This window comes from Acomys minous (assembly GCF_964271855.1).
Source record: "Acomys minous genome assembly, chromosome: 19".
Classification (NCBI taxonomy): Eukaryota; Metazoa; Chordata; class Mammalia; order Rodentia; family Muridae; genus Acomys; species Acomys minous.
Genome location: NC_140499.1, coordinates 9,764,697 through 9,774,194, shown reverse-complemented (window position 1 = coordinate 9,774,194; position 9,498 = coordinate 9,764,697). Strand labels below are relative to the sequence as shown.

General features: G+C 46.0%; 1 long non-coding RNA gene across 1 annotated transcript; it reads left to right on the top strand.

The window, feature by feature from the left end:
- The first annotated feature begins 1,811 nt into the window (after nucleotides 1–1,811).
- On the top strand, nucleotides 1,812–5,626 carry LOC311590041. The gene is made up of 5 exons (XR_014776737.1): nucleotides 1,812–1,884; nucleotides 3,902–4,032; nucleotides 4,147–4,401; nucleotides 4,560–4,643; nucleotides 4,858–5,626. It is a non-coding gene; the product is annotated as an uncharacterized lncRNA (long non-coding RNA).
- The last annotated feature ends 3,872 nt before the right edge of the window (nucleotides 5,627–9,498 follow it).

Genomic DNA, 9,498 nt, shown 5'->3' with positions numbered 1-9,498 from the left:
CTACGTGGCTTCTGGCAGTATTTCCTCTACCCTCAGCAAACACTTCAGCAGGTCTTGGCTGTTTTCCTAGAGAAGTGACCCATGCCTTCACTTCTGTGTCACTGTGCCTGGATTAGGCTGTTGTAATTTTCCATTGACTTTAATCACAGGACACGGTAGCACTGACTTCCTAAAGAATCTCCTGCACTCTAGACACAATCTTTTGTGAACACACCACCATCCTAGAGAAGCAGTACAATTTTCCCTTGGTAATCTAGATCAACCATTCCTCTAACACTGTTATTCCTTTTCTTAGCCTATTGGCTTAAGGACAACAGAAGCCCAAAGTGGACAGGAGAAGTCTGAGCTTCTAGTTCAATGGAATGTTTGCTGTGGCTCCTAGCAGTAACGCTTCCACTTCTACCAAAACTTCTAGGCCAGCAGAACAAAAAGTCAGAAGAACAGGAGCCAAAAATTCTTCCTTGTGGGTGACTAGGGGTAAGGGTGAGTGGAACTATTCCCTTCTCCACCCCTTGGATGCTGGACCCATGGACCCTGGCTAAGGGATAAACCACACCATATATTGGATGCCGATCAAAGCATATACCAGCCTTCTGGAAAACCCTATCCCAGCCCTTCAGGATGATGCTACCTAATTGATGTGTCTTCAAAAGGCCATTCCATCTTTCTATCAGGCCAGATGCTTCAGGAGGATGAGGGACGTGGTAAGCCCCACTGAGTCCATGATTGTGGGCCCACTGCCACAGTTTGCTGACTGTGAAGGGAATGCCTTTGTCAGAAGCAATAGTGTATGAAATACCATGGCCGTGAATAGGCATTCTGCAAATCCATGGATGGTGGTTTTGGCAGAAGTACTACATGCATTTAAAAAATAATCCATAACCAAAATCAATATCTACTTCAGTAAGGACAAATTATAGAAAGAATATCGTGTATTGCATGGATACATTCCTGTCAGTTAAAAACACCTATGACTAGCCAGGCATGGTGACACTTGCATGCAATCCCAGCACTCAGGGAAGCAGAGACAGGTGTACCTCTGTGAGTTCAAGACCAGCCTAGTCTATAAAGTGAGTCTAGGAAGGTTACACAGAAAAACCCTGTCTTGGGGGGAAAAAAAAAAAGAAAAAGAAAGAAAAAAAAAGAAAAGACCAACCAACCAACCAAACCTGAAGGAGAGGTCAGAATAGAAGGTGGGGCATCTGGCAAGCAGAAAAAAAAAAAAAATCTGGGATAAAGCCAAGCAAAGGAGGCTCTCCCAGGAAGATGTGATAGGACAGACACATGGCACCTGAGCAGAGGTAACCAGCCACGTGGCTGAATGTAGATTCATATACATGAGCTATTTTAAGTTATGAACTAGCCAGAGAAAAGCCTAGTTATATGGCCTAAGTATTTGTAAGTAAGTATATTTTGAGTTTCATGAGTCATTATTCTGGGAGCTTGGAGTGGAGAGGAAAAACACTTGCTCGTTACAGATAGTGTGCTGAACATGGACCTTGAATATAATCCTACAGTCTGAGAAGTCCCAGGGAAAAGTGGTTTTCTAGCCAAAGAGCATGGAAACCAACCCAAGTGCTTTTCAGAGGCGTGGCCCCTTTAAGAGAAGCCTTCGTAACAAGGCTGGCAGAGGGTAGAGAGCAGAGGCTGCAGCCTCTCTAACCACAGCCTGAGGGAACAGTAGCTGTGACTTCTTGGGGAAATAGCATCTCAGTTCAGGTCCATGCAAATAAAGGACTAAAGCCACTCAAGAATGGTGGGCTGGAGAGGCCTGGCCAGGGGTGACAGAAGACTGAGCCAGGAGCCCTGAGCTCGCTGAACAGTTGGATCAGGGCAAATGACAGCTTAAGGATGCAAGCTGAGCAGCCCCAGGAGTCTGAATTGGTAAGCTATTGAGTTTGGAAAACAACAACAACAAAAAAGGGAAACTGGGCATAAAATAAATAAATAAATAAATAAATAAATAGCAAACATAGGAAAAATATTTGGTTTGAAAATAGGAAAGTAAATTCTTTAGGGAGACAGTTGTAAAAATATTTTCTGTGTTTAAAAAAATGGAGGAAACACAATGACACATTGCATCTTGCTTCTGTATAACTGTGTTTTGCTCATCAGCATAAAGTGGTCATTTCTTTTCAATGACAATTACAGTTTTGTATATCCTCTTTAGGAGATAGCAGAAAAAGACAGACTTGGAAAAAGAACAAACTAAAAAATTGCATGCTATATTAGGATCCATAGAACAAATGTTGAAAGATTCTTCAAAACAAAATAGGGACCCTTCATATGAATTTAATTTGGAACTTAAAATAACATCAGAAGAGGTAGTTCCAGATGAGAGAAACCCACGAAGGCTTGAGAAATTTGAATGACAGCCCAATAAGATGCAATATATCGAATTAAGAAACCAGATTGTGGGCTGGAGAGATGGCTCAGAGGTTAAGAGCACTGACTACTCTTCCAGAGGTCCTGAGTTCAATTCCCAGCAACACATGGTGGCTCACAGCCATCTAGAATGAGGTCTGGTGCCCTCTTCTGGTGTGCAGTTGTACATGCAGATACCACATTGTATACATAATAAATAAATATTTAAAAAAAGAAACCAGACTGTGCTTATTGATGCTACTCTACAGAAATATCATACAATAAAGTATGTGTGTCATTTTGCAGAGTTAGGAGAGTCAAGATATATACACGTTGATGCATCATACTGCTGGTGCATATTCAGAATTCCAGTGGGCTTCTTGTTATATATAAAAATTAAAGATTAAGGCGGATGACAGAATACAAGGTACCAGGCAGATATTATGTTATATAGAGTTTATTAAATGAGCATGGGGGGAGAAGGAAAGAGAGGAAGGGGTACCCCAGAGAGAGAGAGAGGAGAGAGAGGAGAGACAGAGAGGAGAGGTGTTAGGATTCGGCTTCAGTTAGCCTACCTGTGATATCACTGCTTATCTGCCACGGGGGCGTGGCCCTGCCATGGGGGCGTGGCCCTGCCATGGGGGCGTGGCCCTGTCCAGGGCCATATAAAAGGGCAGACCTTCCACGTGGCTCTCTCTTTCTCCTCTCTCTCCTCTCCCTCTCCCCCTCCCTCGTTCCCTCCCTCTCCCCCTCCGTCCCTCTCTCCCTCCCCCCTCCCCCCCCCCTCTCTCTCAGGTACCCTTTCCTCCTTTTCTTTCTGCCCCCATGCTCATCTAATAAACTCTGTATAACATAATATCTGCCTGCTACCTTGTATTCTGTCATCTGTCATTAATCTTTAATTTTTATATATGCACCTAGGGATGGTTCTGGGTGAAATATTAACCCAAAATGAGCCGGGCGTGGTGGTGCACGACTTTAATCACAGCACTTGGGAAGCAGAGGCAGATTGATCTCTGTGAGTTCGAGGCCAGCCTGGTCTAAAAAAGTGAGTCCAGGAAAGCCAGGACTGTTACACAAAGAAACCCTGTCTCAAAAAACCTAAAAAACAAACAAACAAACAAACAAAAACCAAACTGAAAACAGCAAATTGGCCTTTCCCACGCGCTACCGCTGATGACAGCCTTGGGGGACACCCACTTAGCTTTCTTGCTCTTCTCATTGACAGTGCTTCCAGGAACGGAAGTAAGCTCTAGGCCTATCTCGCGTGATGGTCGGTGTTCATTGTGAACCCAAGGGATGTAGAGTGACCTGGGAAACAGCTCTCCACAGCCAAGGATAATGTCTAGAGAGGTTTAAATGGAGCATTGGAGCACTGTCTTCAGTACCATAGGCTAGGGGCCTCGAAGAACTAAAAGAGGGATTTTGTTGTTACTGTTATTTTTTTAAATATTTTTGGTCATTTCCCCTGATTCCTTTCCCTTCCTAACTGAAGACAAAATGACAGGCACCTGTTGTTAAAATTCCTTCCCTCCAGCTAAAGCCCCAACAACAATCTGAGCTATGATACAAGCTGCAATCCACTGGGCCTCCTCACAGAGCACACGGAAAGAGTCACCTGCGGGTGAGTGGCTGCTCGTCCCCAGGAGCCTGCATTTGCCCTGCAAGGTGAGGGTTTCCCTCAGTGGCCTGGATGGAACCCCCTCCTTTTTCCTCCCTGGCCTGTGTACCTTGGTCTCTCCCCGAGGCTACGCGTGATTAATACGGAGCTATGTCCAACAGGTTGGATACTCAGGTGAGGGTCTTATGACCCTTCTTTTGCCCGCCCCAGCCCCATCACCACTACCACCATAAGGAGATACAAATAGCCAACAAGCCCAGCTGGGGAAGTCTTTTTGTAAGAGGGCACAGCTGAGTCCCCAAGATGGCGGTTGCGGCCTGGAGGATGGCCACTCATACCAGCACCTTGCATCCTCATTGTCAGGCTTCCTCAACACGATGGGACCTTGAGACAAAACACATGCCTCTTTCCTTAAGGTGATCAAGGGGTCTCCCCCCCCCCCCCCGGCCCCGCTCCCCCAAATGCTGACTCTCCTCAGCACAGGAGCTCGCTAATCGCTGCTGTCTTTGTAACTAGCTGCAGGTGCTAACAGTTTTTGCTCCTTCCCCTTTGTGTCTGTTCTTGTGGAGTACAGGGCGCTCAGCTTATATTCAGCATCTGAAAAGTATGGCAGTGTGTGACGTGATGGCTGCTGAAGCTCCGGAGATGTAGCATGGAGGTAAAGTACTTGCCAAGGGCATGGAGTCCTGGATTCCATCCCTGTGACCATGAGGGCGGTTAGAGAAAGGCGATGTGCTGTGTTTGATGACTAAGAGCCAAGGTTTGAGGGTCCAGGCGTTTTTGGTGAAAACAAAGTAACCTGGAGTTACTAACAGCAACACCAGGGTTCCAACACCTTCCAGGCATCCGGTGCCCTCATTTTCCTTTGCCAGAAGTGCCAAACAGCAGAGAAACCCTGAGCTGCAAGAGTCATCCTGAGGAGTGCCGCGTGCTCCTGAAAGACCCCCGAAGGGAGACCCTCACTCAAGCCTCGGGATGGCGCACACCCAAAGACACACAAACGACCGTCTTGCTGTAAACACATGAGGCAGTTTATTGGCGGAGCTCCGGGTCGACACGTATTTCACGCAGGAGACAGAGGGGTCGACCCAGAAGCCCAGGGGTTAGGGGTTTATATGGGCAAGGGTCGGGGGGGAGTGGGAAGTTTTGGCGCGGCCACACACGATTGGTTGTTTCAAACATTTGAACATCAGCAAATTGCATAGGCAGATCTGGGGTAAGCTCAGACTTAATCACATGGGAACAGTCCTTGGTTCCTGTTTTTCTTGGAACCCGAGGGTAGATGTTTATCTGAGCTAACAACACATCTGGTTAAACTCAAACCTGGAACATTGTGTGCGGGCCTCAGGGGGGAATTAAGCAGACACCATAAGATCAGATGAGGGGTCTTGGCTCATTACTCACTCGACCATGTCCGGTACCTGCTTCTCTCAGGAATTTGTCCTTGTGTATTCTCCCTATCTTTTATGGCCAGCCAGTCCCTAGAACACTCAATAGGCCTTTGTCTCCTAGCTCCGCATTCTTTGTGACTTATCATCTGGGACCTTGGGCTAGCATACCTGTCGACCTGCACTTATGAGTTAGAGAGCTCTGCTGTTCTGGTTGCTTTAATGCTAATTAAAAATTTTCCCTTTCACTCCCAGCTGCAGGAGTTGTCCCGAGGAGTGCGGAGTGCTCCCAACTCTAGGAGTCATCCCGAGGAGTGTGGAGTGCTCCCAGCTGCAGGAGTCATCCCAAGGAGTGTGAAGTGCTCCTAGCTCTAGGAGTCATCCCGAGGAGTGTAGAGTGCTCCCAGCTCTCGGAAACAACTTCATTAAAGGCCCAAGAGAGACCCCACCAGGAGTGGACACTGGGCAGAGCACATTCTGGCTCCTTGGCTGCCGCCTCACTTCAGGTGCCCTGCCTGGCCAGAGACTCTTCTAGGGGTAAGCAGAAGGTGTGAGTTAGGCCCTTGGTTTGTGGTCGTGACAGGAGGACAGGAGGCATGGCCTTCATGGAAGGCTTAGTTTGTTTCTTTTCAAACTGATCTCCTGTCTACTGTGGCCAGGGCTCTTTGTACCCCTCAAATCCACCCACACTATAAAGTCCTCCCCACCTTACCACATACCCAGCTCCACACCGTATTTGTTTCTCTTTATAAACAAAACAAACCAGAATTTAAAGAAAAAGAAAAGAGGCACAAGAGTTATTGACACACAAACACAGAAAGAAACTCCACAAAACCCTAAATCAGAAACCCTAGTATACGAGCAAAAGACCAGTAAGACGGGGGGAGGGGAGGGGGGCAAGAAAACAACCAATCAAAACAAACCAAAACAACTACCCAAACAAAACAATATGAGACAAAAGTTTACAAAAATACCACTGAATTTTTTTTGTGCTGGCCGTCTACTGCTGGACATGGGGCCTACCCTGAAGTATAGTTAATACACCCAGTTAGACTCCATTAGACTCCACTAGAGAAAGCTGATTTTTCCTTTGCAAGCGGATGTCAGTTGGAGACAGCTTCTTGGTTAGGGATGGAAGCTTGTGTCCCTTCCTCTCTCGGCCCTGGGACCCTGTCTGACTTGAGCTTGTACAGGCTGTTTCTTCCACATGGTTCCCTGGTCCCTGAGGTGAGTTTGAAGACACCCCACTAAGGAGTGAGGGTTTCAAAGCCTCTCACTCTCTGCACATTGTCCAGTTCTGATTGTCTTTCTTAGCTGCCAGATATGACAAGAAGTTTCTCCGATGATGTCTGCTCAAGGCACTGACCTATGTGTAGAGCAATATGTCATTAGGAGTCATGTTATTGCTGTGTCCCTTTAGCAGAACAGCAGTACTTGGTTTTGTCTGAGGCCATGACCCATCCAGCCTCAGGCTCTCGGCCACCTGAGAAGTGTCAGGCGTGAGTTCCTTCTCATGGAGTGAGCCTTGAAACCCAATCAAAGAGCGCTTGGTTACCCTCACAACCTTTGTGCTTCTATTGCACCAGCATATTCTGCAGACAGGTCACCATTATAGACTGAGGAGTTTGGTGAAGGGCTGGTGGTTGCCTTTATCTGGTAGCACGGAGAATTCCTTCCAGTACCATGAACAGTAATCGGTAGGGATGAAGGCTGTAGCTAGTCACCAGCTCAACTTCTCTGTGTTCAGTGAGATGTGTGAGCAACGCCTTTAGCAATAGGCCTTACCATTCAGCCTATAGAGAGCAAGCAATGCCTTGGCAATAGCCTAGGTGGTTCGGGGATTTCCAGGGGACCCCTTTGGCCAATAATTCAACTCAAGTGACCCATTCTCAGCACTGGAGGTTTCACTTATCAAGGAAAGAGAACTTACTATTTTGTAAGATTCAGAACTGTGTATTTTGGATGACAGACTGCTGCCCAGATGGACACCGTAGCTGGCGAGTTAATGGCCATCGATGGCTTCTGGGAATGGGAAAATCAGTCTCCTTTATGAGTAACTAGGCCATACTCCTGTGATGACTCCATGCCCATAAGTAGAACAAATTGGACTTGATGGGTTAAAAAAAAAAAAACCCTCAAAGAACATGAAGTTGGAACAGGGCAGAGTAGAACTGAGAGAAGTTAAAAGGAAGAGTGAGGGTAACTGCAGTCAAAAATACATTGCGTGCATGTATGAGCTTCTCAAACAACTCATAAAAATATGATATTCTTAAAGAATTTTTAAAGGAGCCAAATAAACATACTTGACCTAGAACTATGGTTTTTAAAAGGTTTGTTTTACCTTTGCAATGGAGCTTTCATACTGTTACAGCTGCTACTGTTCCTAAACCCAGGCACACAAATACAGAAACGCACAAGATCTGACCAAATGCAGGTGACGTGGGGGAAACATGCCCTTTGCTGTGATTTCTTTTTTTTTTCCCCCAAGTCTTTCATTTGTTTTAATGAGTTTCAGAACGAGATATTGGCACCCAATTTTCTTATCAGAACGAACACAGTCGGCCTGTTTGCTCTAGTCACATTGCCTCTAACTCAACACCCATGGCCACAGTTACTGAGGTGAGGCTTGGAAAACTGGCCACTGACGGCTTAATTGCTTCTCCCTGGGCATGACATATGACCATTTCACTGGTCAAAGCAGACCATAAGGTCAGCCAAATTCATAAGGATGATGTAGGACATGGGTAACTATAGGCAGTGGTATACAACAGAAATTGGGGGTTGCAGCCTCCCTCCTGCCCAGGAGGGAGAGTAGCCCCGGTAATTCTGTCACTGCTGGCTTGAGCTCCTACCTCCTGAACCAAGCGCGTGGTTTCCTTTGCTCTATCGCTGTCACCCAGCGCGTATTGTCAGGCATTTTTAACTTGGCAGTTCTAAGCACCGGGCTTTACTGGATATATCTCTATGAGCGTGAGCTTTGGGGCTAAAACAGAATTCGCTTATCCAAGCAGGCTGGTCAACTAGTCATTGCTTTCACAAGAATGGATTTAGTTCCTTTGTCACACATGACCCGTGCTTGTGCCAATGTTCTCGTTCTCCGAGCCAGAACATAACTTGCATCAGCAACCAATCACAGTTTATTCAATATATGTGTGATGCCGATTCTTGTCGACTTGACTACATTTGGAATTAACTGAAACATCTGAGTACATCTGTGAGGGATTTTTTTTTCCTATTTAAATCCTTTGAAGTAGAAAAAGCCACTTCTAATCTCGTTCTTTTGAGTTGGGAAGATTCACCTCTGGTCTGGGCCATACCTGCTGCTGGCAGGCCAGATAAAGGGCGTGGCAGGAGGAAGCTTGCTTTCCCTTTGCCTGCTTGCTTTTGTTCTTGTTAGGAGTGCATTCCCTCACAGCCATTGGAGCCTGCTTCTTCAGGACTCTGGTGTACACTGAAGAGCAGCTGACGTCCAGCCTCATGGGCTGAACAACTACTGGATTTCTGCAACTTTTGTTGTTTGAAAGCCTTTGTTGGAGTAGCCAGACAACAGCCTGTAAGCCATTCTAATAAATAACTTATCTTTCTAGATAGATAGATAAATAGACAGACAGACAGACAGGAAGGTAGACAGACAGATGATAGATAATCATGGCTCTTGCCCTCAAGGAAGTACCTTGACAGCTGAGGAAACAAGTTGTACACCCTGCCCCGGACTGCCTATATTCATGGCCCTATGCAATTTAAATATAGATAGTATCAGTGGTCAGGAAACAAAATAATTTCCAGAGGTAATATCAGCATGGTATTTATGAAATATATAGCATGATATGTATGAAATATAGCTTTATTCATCCACAAAGAAAAATGAAATCATGGTGTTTGCAGGAAAGTGCACAGAACTGTGAGTAAGCATAATAAACTGGACTCAGAAAGATACATGCAGTATGTTTTCTCTCACATGAAAACTCTAGAGTTTTTTGTGGAGGAGATGGGCACAGGCTAGCAGGCCACAGCATGCATGTGGAGCTCAATGGAAGAACGCAAAAGAAAGACTGCTTCAGCACAAACTGCAGGTGATGAACCACTTAAAACTGTCCACTGCCCCTTACAAGGTTCCTACTCTAT